Here is a 23,567-nt window from a genome sequence, read left to right on the forward strand (position 1 = left end):
TATATTGGTATTGGTTTATGGCTGCATAACTACAGTTTCTGTCTCCTTCTTCATATTGTCTCCTCTTCTGTTTGTCTTTTTTTTTTTCTGTCTGTGTCAAATTTCCTTCTGTCTGTCTCTTATAAAGTCATTTGCCATTGCATTTAGGGCCTACCTGGATAATCCAGAATGGTCTCATCTGGAGATCCTTAACTTAATTACATATGTAAATACCCTTTTTCCAAATATGATTATATATATGTTATGGGAGTTAAAATATTAACATATCTTTCTGGGGTGCCACCATTCAACCTACTGCATATGGATATACGAAGAATTGTGCATTACTTACCTTTATGAGTACAAATGGAAAGGGTCAGCACATAATAAACTCTCAAATTTTCATTGAAATTATAACAAATGTTTACTTAATCAAATTGGTGTCAGATTATTGGCTTGGAATAACTGTAACTTCAGTATCACAGAGTATTTTTACACCAATGTGAATGGACCATAGTGACCTGACATATTTTAACAACTATTATGAAAAAATGTATCAAAATGACTACATCAAAATGTAAAAAAAATGTGGATCGGAGAATCTTTTTTCACTTAATTTAATAATGAGCACTGTGAAGTCATTCAGTTTGGAAAAGGAATAAGAAAGTCTTAGATAATAATAATAATTGAAATTATTATTATTGTTATCATCATTATTAGAGGTAGTAGTAATATTAGCTTTTTATCTTTATACAGGAAGAAACTTTGCAAGCATAGCACCAAATTACCATCACAGAAGTGGAGACAACTTCACCACACTTTCTCAGTCTACCTTGTGAAACATAAGTTGCTTTCAAATATGGCCTTGAAAAACAGACTTGCAATACTCCAACCCTCTCTTCCGCTTCCCCAGAAACTTCACAATTATGAGTTCCACAATGCATTGCTACATTATGGAAAGAGTATAGGGTTTAGAGACAGCATTTTTAGATTTGTAGAGGAACAGCCAAGGAATGCTGCCTCATATTCATCTGCTTGGAACATGAATGAGAAATATTTTTTCCTTATTTTAAGCTCCTGAGATATTGGGGTTTCTTTATTACTACATATGACCTCACCTCTCCTGACTAAAGGAAATATCAATATTTCAATACAAAAATACTTTAAATATGAAGATGTAATTCACGACAGACCATGTTCAAGATCACTTGTAAAAAAAAGATCACAAACTTTAAAAAGTACATAGTTCACCTGTAATATTAGCAAATTTTTTTTTTAAGTATGGCCACATTCTGTTCTGATTAGAAGATAAAAGATCAAAAATACATCTCTCTAAAGGTCAATTTGCCATAGATATAAACATAATACGGGGACATTTAGAATAGATATGTTATATTCAGAAATTTATCAGAAAAAATAGGTATGTACCAAATTTATACACATGACAAGAATATGAAGAACTACATTATTTGCAATCATTAAAACAATAAAATATGTAAATGCCCATTCACAGGGAAATAAGTAAGCTATTGTTGTCAGAGGGGAGAGGTCAGGATCAAAATGATGAAGTAGGAAGACCCAAAGCTCACCTCCATCATGAACATATCAAAATTACAATTACATGTAGAGCAACTCTCACTGAGAATGACTTGAAGATTAGCAGAATGGCACTTCTACAACCAAGGTTGTTAGGTAAGAACCACATGGAGTCTGGTAGAAGGGAAGGAGAAGAAATCTAGATGGGACCCACACCCCTAATGGTTGACCCAGAAGAAGAAAAAGATACCACAGGCTCAGAGATTCCTACCCAGAAGCAAGGAGTTCGAGCCCCTTATTAGGCACCTCAGCCCTGGAGGTGCAACACCAGGAAGATAAGCCCCCTTACCTGATTAGAAAACCAGTGGAGCTACCAGACGGCTGTAAGAAACCAAAAGTCTTATTTTAAAGAGCATGCACACAGATTTGCTTATTCCCAGTCCCAGCGCAAAGGCAACAGACTGAAAACTGCCTTGTCTCTGACCAGCCTTCCAGGACCATTCCAGTGCACACGCTTCCCCCACTGGGCTCTTCCAGTACCTCCTATTCCAGGGCTGCTCTCCACTTAGGCAGAATCTGCCACTGACAATGTCCATGAACACACCAGAGAAGGAGGTGAGTTAGCTCAGGTCTCTGCCCTGCCTCTAGCCAGGGTGGAGACTGATATTGCTAACATGCCCTTGCGCACACCAGAGAAGGAGTAAAGCCTGCTCAATAGTGTGACTCCAATACTTCCAGCCTTCACCACACCCAAGGCACACATATGAGGAAAAATGCAGAAACAGCTCAAAAGTGCAGCTACAAGCCCTCAGGCCCTGGCCATGCCTCAAACCAAGGTGGAAACCACCATAACACCAGAAAGAAGCCCAAATCCCTCAGGGGCCTGCTCCAGGCCCTCAGGCCCAGCTCCATCCCTATAAGGCAGCAACCACTATTGAGCTTAAGAGAAGCCCTAGCTCATATTTGGCTCTGGTTCTACCCCTCCCACCAAGACAGTGGCTGCCAGTGCACCCTGGGAGAAAATATAGCCCATGAGCACTTTACATCCACCTCTCCCAACAAAACCAATGGGCACACAGAGACTGCATAAGGAAGATCCTCAAAATGAATATGCCTTCAAAACTGTGATAAGTAACACTTTCATCTAATTTTAAAGACAAACAGAGCAACTTAAACAAAATGGGAAAACACAGAAATATGTTTCAAACAAAAGAACAGTTAAATCTCAGGGAAAAAATAAAAAAACAATGAAATAGAGGCAAATAATTTACCTAATAAACAGTTCAAAACAATAGTAATAAATATGTTAACTGAATTCAGAAAAGGAATCAAGGAACACAGTCAGAACTTCAACAAAAACTAGAAACTATTTCTTTTAAATCATAGCTGAAGAATACAATTAAAAAAATGAAAAAGACACTAAAAGGAATTAACAGCAGATTAGGTGACACAGCAGACTGTATAAGTGATCTGAAAGATAGAATAGTAGAAAACACCCAATCAGAATAGCAAAAAGAAAAACATTTAAATGAGGGTAGTTTAAGGGACTTCTGGTTCAACATCAAGAGTACTAACATTTGTATTATAGGGGTCCCAGAAGGAAAGGACAGAGAGAAGATGGCAGAAAATATATTTCATAAGATTATGGCTATAAATTTCCTTAACCTGAAGAAGGAAATAGATATCCAGGTACAGGAAACACAGAGTCCAAACAAGAAGAATCCAAAATGACTCACACCAAGATATATCATAAGTGAAACTGAAAAAGTTAAAGAGAGAATTTTATAGGCATCAAGAGAAAGACAACGAATCACACACAAGTGATCACATACAAGTGAACCCCATAAGGCTATAACCTGACTTTTCAGCAGAAGCTGTGAAGATCAGAAGGGAGTGGCATGATATATTTAAAGTGCTGACAGGAAAAAATACTACAACCAAGGAGACTCTACCCAAAAAGATTATCTTTCAGAATTGAATGAGAGATAAATAGTTTCCTAGACAAGAAAATACAGAACGAGTATATCACCACTAAACTGACCATACAATACTTGTTAAAGGAGCTTTGTTAAGTGAAAAAGAAAAGATTATAATAAGAAATAAAAAATTTGGGAAAGTAAAATCCCACTAGGCAAATATACGGTAAAGGCTTACTCAATCACTTAAATAAGCTAGTATAAAGTTAAAAGACAAAAAGGAAATGGTAAACACAATTAGTAGTTAATGGATACACAAATAGATATAAAGTATGAAGCCAAAAGCATAAAACATAGGGGAAATGAAAAAATGGTGAGCTTTTAGAATATGTTTGAACATAAATATACATATATTTATATTTAAACTGATTATATATATTTGTATACATACATACACACACATCATGGCAACCACAAACCAAAAAGCGACAAGAGATACACATACCAAAAAAAAAAAAAAAAAAAAAAAAAGAGAGAGAGAGAGAGTGAGAGAGAGAAAGGAACACAAACATAACACTAAAGAAAATAATCAAACTACAAGGGAAGAGACTAAAAGAAGAAAAAAGCAAAGAAAAACTACAAAAAAGCCAGAAAACAAGTAACAGAATGGCAACAAGTACATACTTATTGATAATCAATTTAAATACCAGTGGAATAAAAGCTTCAATCAAAAGACATAGAGTAGCTGATTGGATAAAAAACAAGATCCATCTGCATGTTTCCTACAAGAGACTCAGTTCAGAGCTAAAGACACACACAGACTGAAAGTGAGGTAATGGAAAAAGCTATTCTATGCAAATGGAAATGAAAAGAAACCTGGGGTAGCAATATTTATATCAGATAAAGCAGACTTTATTTTTTTAATTATTTAATTTAATTTTTTTTTTATACAGCAGGTTCTTATTAGTCATCCATTTTATACACATCAGTGTACACATGGCAATCCCAATTGCCCAATTCAGTACACCACCATCCCCACCTCCCCATGGCTTTCCCCCCTTGGTGTCCATATATTTGTTCTAACTTCTGTGTCTCAACTTCTGCCCTGCAAACTGGTTCATCTGTACAATTTTTCTAGGTTCCACATACACATGCTAATATACGATATTTGTTTTTCTCTTTCTGGCTTACTTCACTCTGTATGACAGTCTCTAGAGCCATCCATGTCTCAACAAATGACTCAATTTCATTCCTTTTTATGGCTGAGTAATATTCCATTGTATATATGTACCACAACTTCTTTATCCATTCATCTGTCGATAGGCACTTAGGTTGTTTCCATGACCTGGTTATTGTAGATAGTGCTTCAATGAACACTGGTGTGCATGTGTCTTTTTGTATTATGGTTTTCTCTGGGTATATGCCCAGTAGTGAGATTCCTGGATCATATGGTAATTCTATTTTTATTTTTTTAAGGAACCTCCATACTGTTCTCCATAGTGGCTGTATTAATTTACATTCCCACCAACAGTGCAAGAGGGATCCCTTTTCTCCACACCCTCTCCAGCATTTGTTGTTTGTAGATTTTCTGATGATGCCCATTCTAACTGGTGTAAGGTGGTACCTCATTGTAGTTTTGATTTGCATTTCTCTAATAATTAGTGGTGTTGAGAAGCTTTTCATGTGCTTCTTGGCCATCTGTATGTCTTCTTTGAAGAAATGTCTATTTAGGTCTTCTGCCCATTTTTGGATTGAGTTGTTTGTTTCTTTAATATTGAGCTGCATGACCTGTTTATGTATTTTGGAGATTAATCCTTTGTCTGTTGATTCATTTGCAAATATTTTTTCCCATTCTGAGGGTTGTCTTTTCATCTTGTTTGTAGTTTCCTTTGCTGTGCAAAAGGTTTAAAGTTTCATTAGGTCCCCTTTGTTTATTTTTGTTTTTATTTCCATTACTCTAGGAGGTGGATCTAAAAAAATCTTGCTGTGATTTATGTCAAAGAGTTTACTTCCTATGTTTTCCTCTAAGAGTTTTGTAGTGTCTGGCCTTACATTTAAGTCTCAAATCCATTTTGAGTTTATTTTTGTGTATGGTGTTAGGGAGTGTTCTAATTTCATTCTTTTACATGTAGCTGTCCAGTTTTCCCAGCATCACTTATTGAAGAGACTGTCTTTTCTCCATTGTATATCCTTGCCTCCTTTTTCATAGATTAGTTCATCATAGTTGTGTGGGGTTATCTCTGGGCTTTTTATCATGTTCCAATGATCTGTGCTTCTGTTTTTGTGCCAGTACCATATTTTCTTGATTACTATAGATTTGTAGTATAGTCTGAAGACAGGGAGTCTGATTCCCCCAGGTTTGTATTTTTCCCTCGAGACTGCTTTGGCTATTCAGGGTCTTTTGTGTCTCTACACAAATTTTAAGATTTTTTGCTCTAGTTCCGTTAAAAATGCCATTGCTAATTTGATAGGGATTGCATTGAATCTGTAGATTGCTTTGGGTAGTGTAGTCATTTTCACAATATTTATTCTTCCAATCCAAGAACATGGTATATTTCTCCATTTGTTGGTATCAACTTTAATTTCTTTCATCAGTGTCTTACAGTTTTCTACATACAGGTCTTCTGTCTCCCTAAGTAGGTTTAATCCCAGGTATTTTATGCTTTTTGTTGCAATGGTAAATGGGAGTGTTTCCTTAATTTCTCTTTCAGATTTTTCATCATTAGTGTATAGGAATGCAAGAGATGCATTAATTAATTAATGCATTAAGTGCATTAATTTTGCATCCTGCAACTTTACCGAATTCATTGATTAGCTCTAGTAGTTTTCTGGTGACATTTTTAGGATTCTCTATGTATAGCATCATGTCATCTGCAAACAGTGACAGTTTTACTTCTTCTCTTCCACTTTGTATTCCTTTTATTGCTTTTTCTTCTCTGATTGCCATGGCTAGAACTTCCAAATCTATGTTGAATAATAGTGGTGAGAGTGGACATCCTTGTCTGGTTCCTGATATTAGAGGAAATTCTGTCAGTTTTTTGCCATTGAGAATGATGTTTGCTGTGGGTTTGTCATATATGGCCTTTATTATGTTGAAGTAGCTTTCCTCTATGCCCACTTTCTGGAGAGTTTTTATCAGAAATGGATGTTGAATTTTTTCAAAAGATTTTTCTGCATCTATTGAGATGATTATATTGTTTTTCTACTTCAATTTGTTAATATGGTGTATCACATTGATTGATTTGCATATATTCAAGAATCCTTGCATCCCTGGGATAAATCCCACTTGATCGTGCTGTATGATCCTTTTAATGTGTTGTTGGATTCTGTTTGCTAGTATTTTGTTGAGGATTTTTGCATCTATATTCATCAGTGATATTGGACTATAATTTTCCTTTTTTTGTAGTAATTTTGTCCAGTTTTATATCAGGGTGATAGTGGCCTCATAGAATGCATATGGGAGTGTTCCTTCCTCTGCAGTTTTTTGGAAGAGTTTGAGAAAGATGGATGTCAGCTCTTCTCTAAATGTTTGATAGAATTCATCTGTGAAGCCATCTGGTCCTGGACTTTTGTTTGTTGGAAGATTTTTAATCACAGTTTCAATTTCATTACTTGTGATTTGTCTGTTCATATTTTCTATTTCTTCCTGGTTCACTCTTGGAAGGTTATACCTTTCTAAGAATTTGTCCATTTCTTCTGGGTTGTCCATTCTACTGGCATAGAGTTGCTTGTAGTAGTCTCTTAGGATGCTTTGTACTTCTGTGGTGTCTGTTGTAACTTCTCCTTTCTCATTTCTACTTTTATTAATTTGAGTCCTCTCCCTCTTTTTCTTGATGAGTCTGGCTAATGGTTTATCAATTTCATTTATCTTTTCAAAGAATCAGCTTTTAGTTTTATTGATCTTTGCTATTATTTTCTTTTTTTCTATTACATTTATTTCTGCTCTGATTTTTTTATGATTTCTTTCCTTCTGCTAACTTTGGATTTTCTTTGTTCTTCTTTCTCTAGTTTCTTTAGGTGTAAGGTTAGATTGTTTATTTGAGATTTTTCTTGTTTCTTGAGGTAGGCTTGTATAGCTATAAACTTCCCTCACAGAACTGCTTTTGCTGCATCCCATAGGTTTTGGATCATTGTGTTTTCATTGCCATTTGTCTCTAGGTATTTTTTGATTTCCTCTTTGATTTCTTCAGTGATCTCTTGGTTATTTAGTAACGTATTGTTTAGCCTCCATGTGTTTGTGTTTTTTACATTTTTTTCCCTGTAATTCATTTCTAATCTCATAGCGCTGTGGATAGAAAAGATGCTTGATATGATTTCAATTTTCTTAAATTTACTGAGGCTTGATTTGTGACCCAAGATGTGATCTATCCTGGAGAATGTTCCATGTGCACTTGAGAAAAAAATGTAATCTGCTGTTTTTGGATGGAATGTCCTATAAATATCAATTAAATCTTCTGGTCTATTGTGTCATTTAAAGCTTCTGTTTCCTTATTTATTTTCATTTTGGATGATTTGTCCATTGGTGTAAGTGAGGTGTTAAAGGCCCCCATTATTTTTGTGTTACTGTCCATTTCCCCTTTTATAGCTGTTAACAGTTGCCTTGTGTATTGAGGTGCTTCTATGTTGGATGCATATATATTTATAATTGTTATATTTTCTTCTTAGATTGATCCCTTGATCATTTTGTAGTGCCCTTCCTTGTCTCTTGTAATATTCTTTATTTTAAAGTCTATTTTATCTGATATGAGTATTTGTACTCCAGCTTTCTTTTGATTTCTATTTGCATTGAATATCTTTTTCCATCCCCTCACTTTCAGTCTGTATGTGTCCGTAGGCCTGAAATGGGTCTCTTGTAGACAGCATATATATGGGTCTTGTTTTTGTATCCATTCAGCAAGACTGAGTTTTTTTAGTTGCAGCATTTAGTCCATTTATGTTTAAGGTAATTATCAATATGTATGTACCTATGACCATTTTTTAATTGTTTTTGGCTTGTTTTTGTAGGTCCTTTTCTTCTCTTGTGTTTCCCACTTAGGGAAGTTCCTTTAGCATTTGTTGAAGAGCTGGTTTGGTGGTGCTGAATTCTCTTAGCTTTTGCTTGTCTGTAAAGCTTTTGATTTCTCCATCGAATCTCTATGAGATCCTTGCTGGGTAGAGTAATCTTGGTTGTAGGTTCTTCCCTTTCATCATTTTAAGTATATCATGCCACTCCCTTCTGGCTTGTAGAGTTTCTTCTGAGAAATCAGCTGTTAACCTTATGGGAGTTCACTTGTATGTTATTTGTTGTTTTTCCATTGCTGCTTTCAATAATTTTCTTTGTCTTTAATTTTTGCCAGTTTGATTACTATGTGTCTCAGCATGTTTCTCCTTGGGTTTATCCTGTATGGGACTCTCTGTGCTTCCTGGACTTGAGTGGCTATTTCCTTTCCTATGTTAAGGAAGTTTTCTACTATAATCTCTTCAAATATTTTCTCTGGTCCTTTCTCTCTCTCTTCTCCTTCTGGGACCCCTATAATGCAACTGTTGTTGTGTTTAATGTTTTCGCAGAGGCCTCTTAGGCTGTCTTCATTTCTTTTCATTCTTTTTTCTTTATTCTGTTCCCCAGCAGTGAATTCCACCATTCTGTCTTCTAGGTCACTTATCTGTTCTTCTGCCTCAGTTATTCTGTTATTGATTCCTTCTAGTGTAGTTTTCATTTCAGTTATTGTATTGTTCATCTCTGTTTATTTGTTCATTAATTCTTCTAGGTCTTTGTTAAAGATTTCTTGTATCTTCTTGATCTTTGCCTCCATTCTTTTTCCAAGGTCCTGCATCATCTTCACTACCGGTATTCTGAAATCTTTCTGGAAGTTTGCCTCTCTCCACTACATTTAGTTGTTTTTCTGGGGTTTTATCTTGTTCCTTCATCTGGTGCATAGCCCTCTGAGTTTTCATGTTGTCTATCTTTCTGTGTATGTGGTTTTTGTTCCACAGGCTGCAGGATTGTAGTTCTTCTTGCTTCTCAAAGCAGACTTTAAGACAAAGTCTATAATAAATGACAAAGAAGGAAATATATAATGATAAGAATCAATCTAAGAAAATATATAATATATGTAAACATGTATTCATCTAATGTAGAAGCACCTAAATATATATAGCAATTATTATTAGACATAAAGGGAGAAAATGACAGTAATACAGTAATAGTAGGGGACTTTAATCCCCCCCAACTTACATCAATAGATAGATAACTAGGAAGATAATCAAAAAGGAAACAGTGGCAACTGGCACATTAGAACAGTTAGATTTAAAAATATCTACAGGACATTCCATCCAAAAACAATGGAGTACACATTCTTTTTAAGTGCACATGGAATTCTCCAAGATACATTTCATGCCAGGCCACAAAAAAAGTTTCAGTTCATTTAAGAAGATTGAAATTATATCAAGGATCTTTTAGGACCACAAAGGTATGAAACTAGAAGTCATAAAAATGAAAGATAAAAACTGAAAAAAATGTGATGACTAAACAACATGCTACTAAAAAAACAATGTGTCAACAAGGAAATCAAAGAGGATAGAAAAATTCCTTGAATCAAAGAAGAAAGAAACACAACTTGCCAAAATATATGGGATACAGCAAGCACAATTCCAAGGAGGAAGTTTATAGCAAGACAGGCCTACCTCAAGAAACATGAAAATCTCAAAAACACAGCCTAACTTACTGTATAAAGGAATTAGAAAAAGAAGAACAAACACACCCCACAGTTAGTAGAAGGAAGGAAATAATGAAGATCAGAGCAGAAATCAATAAAATAGAGACCCAAACAAAAGTAATAGAAAATATCAGTGAAGCCAAGAGCTGTTTTTTAAAAAGATAAACAAAATTGACAAGTATTTAGCCAGGCTCATTAAGAAAACAAGAGAGAAGACCCAAATAAACAAAATTAGAATTGAAAGGGAGAAGTTACAGTTGATATCGCAGAAGTACAAACAAGCATTACAGAATACTACAGTTATATGCCAACAAATTGGACAACCCAGAGAAATGCATAAATTCCTGTAAACATACAATCTTCCAAGACTGAATCAGGTAGAAATTGATAATCTGGATTTTCTGATTAGTAGTACTGAAATTGAAACAATAACTTAAAAAACTGCCAACAGGGCTTCCTTGGTGGCGCAGTGGTTGAGAGTCTGCCTGCCAATGCAGGGGACACTGGTTCGTGTCCCGGTCCAGGAAGATCCCACATGCCATGGAGTGGCTGGGCTTGTGAGCCATGGCCACTAAGCCTGTGCATCTGGAGTCTGTGTTCCACAACGGGAGAGGCCACAACAGTGAGAGGCCTGCATACTGAAAAAAAAAAAAACAAAAAACTGCCAACAGACAAAAGTCCTGGACCAGATGGCTTCATAGTGGAATTCTACCAAGCATTCAAAGAGTTAATAACTATTCTTCTCAAGGCTATTCGAAAAGGTTGAAAAGGCAAGAATACTCCCAAATGCATTCTACAAGGTAACAATTACCGTGACACCAAAACAGATAAAGACACTATGGTAAAAGAAAATTACAGGCCAATATCCCTGATAAACATACATTCAAAAATGTTCAACAAAATATTAGCAAACCAAATTCAACAACACATAAAATATTTATACTTCATGATCAAGTTAGATTTATTTCAGGGATACAAGGGTCATTCAATCTCCATAAATCAATCCATGTGATATGTCACATTAACCAAAGGCTAAAAATCACATGGTTATAGGTGCAGGAGAAGCATTTGACAAAATTCAACATTCATTCATGATGAAAACTCTCAACAAATTTGGTATAGTGTGGGAACATCTCTCAACATAAGAAAGGTCAGTTATGTCAACACTACATCTAACATGTTGGAAAGCTAACAGGCTCTCCTCTAAGATCAGGAACAACATATTGATGTCCACTCTTGTCATTTCTATTTAAATAGTATTGGAAGTACTAGCCACAGCAACCAGTCAAAATAAATAAATAAATAAATGAAAGTCATCCAGTTGGAAGGAAAGATATAAAACTGTCACTATCTGCAAGTGACTTGATACTATATAGAAAACCCTAAAGATTCCACGAAAAAAAAATTAGAACCAATAAATTAATTCAGCAAAGTTTCAGGATACAAGGTTAATATACAGGAATCTCTCATGTTTCTAATTGCTGATAATAATAAACTATCAGAAAGAGAATGTAAGAAAACAATCCCATTTACAATCACATTCATGTTGTTGCAAAAGAACCATGATGGACCTGGAAGGTATTATGCTTAATTAATAAATTACAGAGAAAAATAAATACTGTATGTTTTCACATATACATGAAATCTAAAAAATAAATCAAGTAAATAAAACAAAAAGTAATTTAGAGATACAGAAAACAAAGTAGTCACCGGTGAGAAGGTTCAGGGAAGGACATGATAGGTGAAAGACATTAAGAGGTACAAACTACTAGGTATAAAATAAATTAGATACAAGACCATGTATACCACAGGGAATATAGCCAATATTTTATAATATAATAACTTTATATGGAGTAAAATCTATAAAAAAAATCTAATCACTATGTTGTGCACCTGAAACTAATATGATATTGTAAGTCAACTATACTTCAATGAAAATAAGAATAAACTATTGTGCATACATAATATGAAATGTTATACAATTTGACTTAAAGGTGTGGACTGGTCAAATTTTTAGGAGAATAGTAGTAGGTTATGAAATAAACCAGTATTTTATATTATATTAAAAACAAAGCTATAAGATTAAAGTATTAAAAGTAATGACTTTGGATGAGTTTCTAAAAGATTTTGTACTCCTTTACACTTCTTTTTAATTGTTTGAAATCTTTATATTCTTTTTCTAAGCAGAAATATTTCTAAGAAATATATTTCTAAGAAAATATTATTAAGAAATATATTTCAAAGAAAAATATTTCAATTTATAAATTGAAATAAAAAGCAGAAATGTCTAATGGTTTAGAGATTTTTTGAAAAACACAATACATCACCTTGTCCAATTGACCACAGTTGGTAACTTCTGATTGCTGTTTCACCTAAACACCTTTAACTTCTAGAGCAAAGTCACTTATTGAAAAGGCAAAGATTTATTTGACTCCCTTAGCCAGGTATACTTTGACTAAAAACAGTAAACGTACATTTTCCCTTCGGTTAATAGTTCACTAGACTACACATTTTTTGCAGAAACTATAAAATATTAAATTCCCAGAATTCCAACTTCTAAAATGATCATTTTAGATGGTTCTCACAATAATTAAGATCAAGTGTAACTTGTTCTTTTTTTTTTAAATTTTCCCAAATTCTTTCATTTTCCTACAAAACGTTTTACTTGAATTTATTTTATATATTTATGGCTGGCTCTTTTTTTTTTTTTTCCTGAGGGGTTTAGCTTAAATATCTTTTCCTTAAAACATACTTCTCTAACTATTTACCCAAAGGAGTTCTAGCCAATATTAATCTCTACTTTTCCTGTTTAGAAAACTTTATAATTTGTATTTTTAACTGCTTACATGTTTTCTCTTCTTTGTGCACTAGAATGTAAAATCCAGAAAACTAGATACATTCCCATATAGTTCACCTTTGCATTCCCAATACCTAATATAGTGTTTAGAATACAATATTTGCAAAATAATTGTTTGATGGAAAGCTACATTGGAGTAGATCCTACTTCTAACACACAGTTCACAAAAACTCAGATAATTTTTTTAGTTGCTCTACTATTTATAAAAGTTTTCATCCAAAAATCCTCTGCAAGAATTACTTGAATGAGAACACATCTCCATGCATTATGTTTAATCAAACCCAGTAAGAGTGTGTATAATTTTTCTAGTTTGAGGTTAATTATTATAGCTAATCATTGGCTATATTATTATTATGAATTGTCTCTAGATATTCTCATTGCATTTCTAAGAAATGGGACAGTTATAACCAACCCTTACACAGATGGGTTGGGTTGTCTTTTCTGCTCCTCTGATTTAAGAGTAAGCATTTAGATGCAAGACATAGTCATATGAAAAAAAGATAACTGGTTTCATCTGAATTTTTATTAAAAAGAAATGCCTACAAATATTATTTTGCTCTTATATCAAAGGCAAATTAGTTTTACTCTAGAGATTTTGAGCTTTTACCTCATGATCTATTTTCATTTCTAATATAATTGACATCATATCAACATGAAGATATATTATATTATATTTCATATAAAATAATTATATGAATCTATATTTATACAAGATATATACAATATTTATACAAGTATTGGTTCTGAGTCTAATTATTTGAATGAAATATTATACAAAGTAATGACATAGTTATAGAAAAATGTTTAATTGTTCACTGCAAAGATTAACACACTTTTAAAAATTCATTTATTAGAACCACCATATGTCTTCATAGCTTGAGAAAAAGGGGTTTAAATGCCGGTTTGTAGTGGTAATAAAAAATATCTCAGGGAAGAATAGTAGGTTAGCAACACTGAATTTTAAAATGAAGATGAGCTGCAAAGTGCTGAATCTTTAATCAATATATGCTTCTTACAAAGGTTTGCTCTTGTTAACACCAATGAGGAAATAAAGTATTACTTCATGTTAGGAAAGTGAATTATTGTGATCACAATTCAAAGGAAATTAAAATCAAGCAACATCAGTTGCACAAGCATAATAAAAATTACTGACATGAATTTCAAGACTATCTGGAGACATACTGGCACTTGGATTCTTCAAAGAAATGTGTAATGCAAACATTAAATATTAGGACATGGCATGTATTCTGTCATTTTTTAAATGATCCAGATCATTTTGGGTAAGTGTTTCTATCTGTGAATTAGTCCTATTAGGTATGTTTCATACAGACTATTATTTACTACATAAGATAAAGTACAGTATTCTCCCCTTTTCTCTTCTGATAAAAGAACTTTAAAAAGCCTAACTTAGCCTATTTTTCTCATATCTCTTCAGTTAATGCTCATTACTGATGTTTTCAGTGCTCATGTATGTTAGTTTCTTTTTGTCACTGTAAAATAAAATGTCATATAAATCACAACACTGTCACCCATTATTTAGGCTGTAATCCTCCAACTTAATTGTATTTATCATTAATTCTCAATATAAGGGGTTCTGGTATGTTTTTAAGAGATACTCAAGACCTAAATTCAATGTGTATATATGTATGACAGACAAGATATAAAAGTTTGGGCTGCAACATATTTCCAAAGTTCCTTCAAAACACATATATCCAGTGTCCATTAGAACCTACTCCTGGGTCCTGAAATAAAAGTTTCAAGAGTTATCAAGATGTTAACATTTATAGGAAATATATAATACTTATAATAAGGTACATATCAAATATATTTTTACTGATTTTGAGCTCTGCAATTTAAATCTATAACAGTCTTATTCTATAAGGTCACCACCATGCATCCAGTTGTTCAAAATAAGAGCTACAGTCACTCTTGATTACTTTCCTTTTTTAATACAATCATGCCTTCCACCAAGAATTCCAGTTGGTTTTATGCACAAACTATAACCCAAACCTGAACACTTCTCACTGTCTAAACTTTCCCTTCCATTCAAAATTAACATTATTTTTCATTTCACAACCAAAAAAGGAATCTTCCTAAGCTGTCTTCCACTTCTACACTTATCACATTGCAATCAACTATACACAGAGATGACAATATGATAATAAAATTTAAAAAGAGCATAAGATCGTTCACTCCTTTGATTAAAATATTTCAATAACTTGTTCTAAAACTTATAATAAGATTCAAAATTTTTATAATTATCCCACAGGTCTCAACATAACCTTGTGCCTACTTCTCACTCCAGCCTCATTTCTTATTATTTCTCCCTTTCAATCAAGATACTCCAGCCACACATGTCTTCTTTCTATTTCAGGAAAACCACTGCCCATGTACCATTTATTCCCTTCACCACAAATGCTGTTCTCTGCTTTGCACAGTTCCATTATTATTTATATATGATCTAAAAGATCATCTCTTTACAAAAGCTTTTCCTAACCATCCTAACTAAAATAGATCTAACAGCACTCATCATATAGTCTCATTCTGCAAAGACATTACTGCAGTCTGGAATGATATTTTTGTTTTGATATCCTCATGACATCCTCCATGAGGGTAGAAGTTTTGCACAGTTTACCACTATATTTCTTGAGCCTAAAACATAGACTGTTGTGTTGTAAGCAGTCAATAGCTGTCTATTGAATGAGTGAATTTATTAATGGAAATACATGCTAATGAGAATTTTTCTATGATTAGTAAACAGATCACTTGAAACTCTTAGTCTTGTGGAAATTTACTCTTGTATAGGAATATTTTGTGTCAATTTAGGCATATCTAGACACAACATCCCTTAAGAGAAGTCAAATTAAATGTATAATCAGTATGTGTGGATTTGTCCTTAACTTGACTTCTGTTTCAGCATACACACTGTTTTTGTGTTGTAAATTATTATTTTAATAAACAGACTCTTTTGTTCTTAACACCAATATGGAGGAAACACTGGATAAAATAGGTTGTATCTTAAAAGTTGAAAGGAAAGGGTATTAATATTTCATTTAGGCACACTCATTTCCTGAATGGAAGATTAAGGAAGCAGTAATTTACAATCTATGCTGATGTACATTTCTGAGCAACAATAGAAACTTATTAAAGTGAATACAAAGTGTAGGTTGATCCCCATGATGATTTATCTTCATAATAACAAAACAATAACAGCTCCACACTGAAACTCTCAGAAAAATGCAACAGCATCATTTGCATCTCTAGTGTCTACTCATAAGGATGAGTGTTAATATCTAACCCTGAGCTACTGAGGCTGCCATTTTAATTTCCTCCTTTGCAAAGTCCACTGACTTCTAAGCATTAGAAAGGACAAAGAGTTTATTAAGCCAGACTCAGAAAAATTCACTATCTACATAGAAATGGGAGAAAGGGGAAGAGAAGAAAGAAATGGGGGAAAAAGGTAAAGAAACAGAGTGAAAAATGAAAGGAAGAAATAGAAATGCCAAAAAAAAAAAGATATGGTGATGATGAATCAGGGATTATTATATAACCACATTCTCCTCTTCAGTTTTTCAAGTATTACTGGAAGAAAATTGGATTCAGAAAAGCTTCATAAATATCATTTAGCATTATTCATTCAACAAAATTTTACCAAACACTATTATGTTTATTTAATACTCATATATATGTATATAAATATATATATATATATAATGAATAATTATTACACTGGGCAGTCAGAAAAATGATCTGAGGTGTTGCCATTTCAGGAGATACCTGAATCATAAGAAATTGTCAACTAAGGAAAAATTAGAGAAGAAGAATTAAACAAAAATTATAAACCTTTTATCTTCATGAAGTGCTCTGTAAGTTGCTTTTAAAACTAATCATATAATTACATTTCTTATGTCATAGGTGTTCATATTCTAATATGAACAATATCAGTCTGGCTAAATATAAAATGAAACAAAATATTTTGGTAGTGAGATCACAAGTTAGAACATTTGATGATAACAGAGAAGTCTGTATTAGTTTGATTGAGGATTGGTTTTGTCAATCAAGAACTTTCTCAGTAACTAATAACTTAAACAAAATTAATAGAGCAACATGAAAAACAATATAAAGAGCAACATGAAAAAATTATCATAAATAACAATATAACATATTATTTTACCCACATAAAGAACGACTGTGGGGCTTCCCTGGTGGCGCAGTGGTTGAGAGTCTGCCTGCTAATGCAGGGGACATGAGTTCATGCCCCGGTCTGGGAAGATCCCACCTGCTGCGGAGCGGCTGGGCCTGTGAGCCATGGCTGCTGAGCCTGTGTGTCCAGAGCCTGTGCTCCACAACGGGAGAGGTCACAACAGTGAGAGGCCCACATACAACAACAACAACAACAAAAAATGTTTGTGAAAACTGACCACAGAAAGGTGACATAAAATGTCTTGAATTTTTTCTAGCCACCACACAAATTAGAAACTAGAAAAATTCCTCATATTTTATAAATTAGTAAATATACTATTAACACAGGTATAATAAGCAATCATAATAGAAATTAAAAACACTTAAAATGATTATTCTCATACTACACATCAAAAAGTAACAAAATGAAGTTAAAATGAAAATATAAAGTAGAAAGAATGGCTAATGACAAATAGTTTTTTGAAGTATTGACATTTAAATTTTTGATGAGGAGATAATTTAAAAATAAGAGAAGACACAAATAAAAAGACATTATAAAACAAAATACATAAATATCTACAGAAGCCACAGAGATAAAATGATGACAGTATAGATTTAAAAGTTTTCTGTCAACATAATTTTTAAATTATAAAAACAGGTAAACTACTAGAAAAAAATATATAGATAAATTACTAGAAAATAAATAGAAAACATAAGTGGTCCAAAAATTGAATTAGTAGTGTCAGTCATTTTAACTGAGTCTTAATAACTCAAATTATTAAGTACCTTAAAGATTCTATATCAAAAGTACTTCAAGCTCCTAAGTCAGTCAAACTTTGGTTCAGGGACTCCCCTGGAAGTCCAGTGGTTGGGACTTCGCCTTCCAATGCACGAGTGGGGAAGGTGGTGGTGTGGGGGGGTGTGGATTCAAACCCTGGTCAGGGAGCTGGGATCCTGCATGCCTCATGGCAAAAGAAAAAAAACATAAAACAGAAGCAGTGCTGTGGCAAATTCAATAGAGAATTTAAAAATGGTCCACATGGGGAAAAAAAAAAATCTTAAAAAAAAGCCCTCAGCTTCATAATTTACCTTTGCAGTTTTTCCAGATGTGATGACTTTAGATAGATTATGCCACATTTCTGCACCTTAGTTTCCTGGTCCTCAGAATGTGGATAATATAAATATTTCACAAGATAGTTGTTCAACTTAAATGAGAAAATACAAGAAATATTATAGTACAGAACATGTACATTAGAGTTCATGCCTCTTCCTTCACACACTACTCATACAACTAATTATATGTATGAAGCCTTTTAAAAATACTTTATATAGATAAAAGAAATTGGACTGTAGACTTAGAAAGTAATAGGTTTGAATATGAGGTCCTTCATTTAGTTGTCCATTAACTCTGCAAACTTGCCTAATTTAATTTTCTGCTCTCAGTCTCACTATGATCATCTTCAGGAGAACAACTATATTTAGCACCTAGGGTTTTCATTAGATTAAATGATGTAATATGTTTACGACACTTAGTATAGAATAAGTACTTAAAAGCTATAGAGTAGCCCTATGCAAATGACATTTAGTACGCCAATGAGACCTGAAGACTACTTTCAAAATTCAGTCATCAACTTTATCTCAGGAGATAAAAATCTGTGTTAAGTTTATCATAAAGAATCACTGACTAAAAATAAAGCTGAACCTTTCAATAGATTAATTAGTTGGGCTTTGGCTATCTTTTCTGTTTGTTTGTTTGTTTGTTTGTTTGTTTGATTCAGTTTAAACCAGACCAGTAGATTGGATAAGTTGAATATGGGGAATAACATAGGTTTGGAAATACATAACCTAGTTCATATTTTGGCACCACCACTTCCTAGCTTTGTAATCTTTAAGAAGCAATTTTGCTTCCCTAAGTCTGTTACCTCAAATAGAAATTTAAAGTATAAAAGAAACTTCTTTAGGTTATTTTGAGAAACAAGTGAGAAACTGTTGTAAAACAATTAGCTTAGTGTTTAGAATATTTGTAAAAGCATAAGATGTGTTAAATGTTACTACCATTATTGCTCTTTGTTATTCATTGTCATTATCATAGTTAATAATATTATAATTACCAACTTAGTAAATTTTCCTTCCTTCAGTATCTGGGATAATCTGTACTGAATGAAAATTCATTTTGCATTTTATATAAAGGTATATGGAATGAGTAAAAGTGTGTTATTTTATACTGCATCTAGACTGTATATATATACATATATATATATATATATATATATATATATATATATATATATATATATATTAGATAGTGGTGGAGTGGTTCCTGGGACATTTACTATATTCTAGGCATTATGTTAAAGAGGTTATGCTTCCACTGTGATGGACATTACATTATGAGAAATAAAGTTTTTTGATAAACTCTAGCTTATTTTATTAACAGAGTTATAAAATGGGTTATTATCATAAAAAAAATAAAATGTGATCTCTATTTCCAGGATGGAGTGGGTTATATACTCTGATCTTCCCAGAATCATATCCTCTAACCTCAAAAGTCCAAACATTTAGAGAAGAGCTAACACCTTTCCTTGTCAAACTCTTCCAAAAAATGCAGAAGAAGGAGCACACCAAAGCTCATTCTATAAGGCAACCATAACCATGATACCAAAACCAGACAAAGATATCACAAGAAAAGAAAATTACAGATCAATAACACTGATGAACATAGACGAAAATGTCTTGAACAATATACTATCAAAGAGAATCCAACAACACATTAAAAGGACCATACAACATGATCAAGTGAGATTTATACCAGGGATACAAGGATTCTTCGGTATCAACATGATACACCACATTAGCAAATAGAATAATAAAAACCATATGATCATCTCAATAGATGCAGAAAAAACTTTTGACAAAGTTCAACACTGATATGATAAAAATTCTGCAGAAAGTGGACATAGAAGACACCTACCTCAACATAATAAAGGCCATAGAGGATAAACCCACAGCAAACATCATTCTCAATGGTGAAAAACCAAAAGCATTTCCTCTAAGATCAGGAACAAGACAAGGATATCTACTCTCACCACTATTATTCAATGTAGTTTTGGAAGTCTTAGCCATGGCAATCAGAAGAAAAAGAAATAAAGTGAATTCAAATTGGAAAAAAAGAAGTAAAATTGTCACTGTTTACAGATGACATGATACTATATGCAGAGAATCCTAAAGCTACCACCAGAAAACTAGTAGAGCTAATCAATGAATTTGGTAAACTTGCAGGATACAAAATTAATGAACAGAAATCTCTTGCTTTCCTATACATTAACAACAAAAGATCAGAAAGAGAGATTAAGGAAACAATCCCATTTACCATTACAACAAAAAGAATAAAATACTTGGGAATAAACCTACCTAAAGAGGCAAAAGACCAGTACTCAGAAAACTATAGGATACTGATGAAAGAAATCAAAGATGACATGAACAGATAGAGAGATATACCATGTTCTTCAATAGGAAGAGTCAATATTATGAAAAGGATTATATTACCCAAAGCAATCTACAGATTCAATGCAATCCCTATCAAATTACCAATGTCATTTTTCACAGAATTAGAACGAAAAATTTTACAATTTGTATGGAAACACAAAAGACCTCGAATAGCCAAATCAATCGTGAGAAAGAAAAACAGAGGTGAAGGAGTCAGGCTCCCTGACTTCAGACTATACCACAAAGGTACAGTAATCAAGACAGTATGGTACTGGCACAAAAACAGAAATATAGATCAATGGAACAGGATAGAAAGCCCAGAGATAAACTCATGCACATATGGTCACCCTATCTTTGCTAAAGGAGGCAAGAGTATATAATGGAGAAAAGACAGCCTCTTCAATAAGTGGTGCTGGGAAAACTGGACAGCTACATGTAAAACAATGAAATTAGAACACTCCTTAACACTATACACAAAAATAAACTCAAAATGGATTAAAGACCTAAATGTAAGGTCAGACACTGTAAAACACTTAGAGGGAAACCTAGGCAGAACACTCTATGACATAAATCACAGCAAGATCCTTTTTGACACATCTCCTAGAGAAATGGAAATAAAAATAAACAAATGGGACCTAATGAAACAAAAGCTTTTGCACATCAAAGGAAACCATAAACAAGATGAAAAGAAAACCCTCAGAATGGGAAAAAATATTTACAAATAAAGCAACTGACAAGGGTTTAATCTCTAAAATATACAAACAGCTCATGCAGCTCAATATCAAAAAAACAACAACCCAATCAAAAAATGGGCAGAAGACCTAAATAGACATTTCTCCAAAGAAAACATACAGATGGCCAACAAACACATGAAAAGACACTGAACATCACTAGCTATTAAAGAAATGCAAATTAAAACTACAATGAGGTATCACCTCACACTGGTCAGAATGGCCATCATCAAAAAAATCTACAAACAATAAATGATGGAGAGGCTCTGGAGAAAACGGAACCCTCTTACACTGTTAGTGGGAATGTAAACTGATACAGCCACTATAGAGAACAGTATGGAGGGTCCTTAAAAAACTAAAAGTAGAACTACCATAAGACCCAGCAATCCTACTACTGGGCATATACCCTGAGAAAACCATAATTGCAAAAGATACATGTGCTCCAACATTCATTGAAGCACTATTTACAATAGCCAGGACCTGGAAGCCACCTAAATGTCCATCAAGAGAGGAATGGATAAAGAAGATGTGATACATATATACAATAGAATATTACTCAGACATAAAAACGAATGAAATTGGGTCATTTGTAGAGGCGTGGATGGACCTGGAGTGTGTCATACAGAGTGAAGTAAGTCAGAAAGAGAAAAAAATTTTTTAAAAATCATATATTAATGTATATGTGTGGAATCTAGAAAAATGGTGCAGATGAACTTATTTGCAAAGCAGAAATAGAGACAAAGATATAGAGAACAAATGTATGACTACCAAAGTGGGGTGGATTGGGAGCTTGGTGTTGATATATATACACTACTATGTATAAAATAGATAACTAATGAGAATAGACTCTATGGAACAGGGAACTCTACTCAATGCTCTGTGGTGACCGAAATGGGAAGGAAATAAAAGGAAGAGGAGATACATGTATATGTATGGCTGATTCACTTTGCTGTACAGCAGAAACTAACACAAACTTGTATAGCAACTATACTTCAATTAAAAAAAATAAAAATATCAAGGAGCACATTTGGAATAACACTGAATTATCATCTTGATTTTAGGTAGGCCACCATAGAACAAAATTTAGATGTGTTACACAGCTAGCTTAATGACAGAGTCAAAAATATAATAAAGGTTTCTTTCTCCAATACTTATGTTCATCATACTTGATATCTCTCCAAGTGTTGGCATCAAGAGAACTCATAAGTACCTACCCAATGTTATTTGCCATTATTCTAAACCTCTTTTCTCATTCTTTTTGTTCTAATGTCCTGTCATTAACTTTCATAGCCCATTTATTAATTATATTTTCAAAAGTTAATTTGGGGGGAAATTCTAGATAGGGTGTCCTGAAGACAAATGTAATTCTACTTTATCAGTTCTCTCTGTGGAGTACTATGACCACCATACCAGAGAAGTTGGAATAGTTTAAGTCTTGAATCCAAAAGCTCTCTGCTACTCAGAAATACTTCATAGCTTTGCAGAATTAAATGTGCCCCTTAACTCAGGCAAGGAAAACCTAGAGGTAGACACAGCTTCCTCTTCTCTAGATTTCATGTATTCTCAATTCACCTCTGGCTTCTATATCCTTCTGGTAGCAACCCCTGCACTAATAATCATGCCTGGAGAAAAGTAGAAGTGCTCACACTTTTCAAGTTGCACAGAAATTATGCTCTCAGTGGGTTAAATCCAAGGAGCTGGTTACTTCAAGGTGTTTTTTTTAAAACCTCCTAGGAATTTCTTGTCAACCTTTGATTACAGTGTTATTTATTTAGGAATAAAATCAAATTTCCTGGACTTTTACTTAGAGTATGCATTTAGATGAAAATTAAGTAATGAAAACTCATAGATGTCTCTAGACAAATAAGCTAGCTTCTCTCATCAGTTGTAAAGAGACATTGTTCTGTGGTAAGGAGTCCAGCAAGAGCCATCAAGGCTAACAACTTCAGTCACAGGATAAAAAAATCCTTCCTGTGTAAATCTTTTCACACACACACACACACACACACACAAATTACACCCACTGGAAACACACTGAAACTGACATTGAAGAGAAGTTTTTCAAAAGTGTTTTGAAGTTAAAAATTTATCCAATTTGGGAAAAGATTTTCAAAACTACCAAATATAAGATTGTAGAAGATGGCATTTAATCCAGCCAAATCTGTAAACTGGAAATAGAGATCAC

The sequence above is a fragment of the Phocoena phocoena genome, chromosome 17, assembly GCF_963924675.1.
Source record: "Phocoena phocoena chromosome 17, mPhoPho1.1, whole genome shotgun sequence".
NCBI classification, from domain to species: Eukaryota; Metazoa; Chordata; class Mammalia; order Artiodactyla; family Phocoenidae; genus Phocoena; species Phocoena phocoena.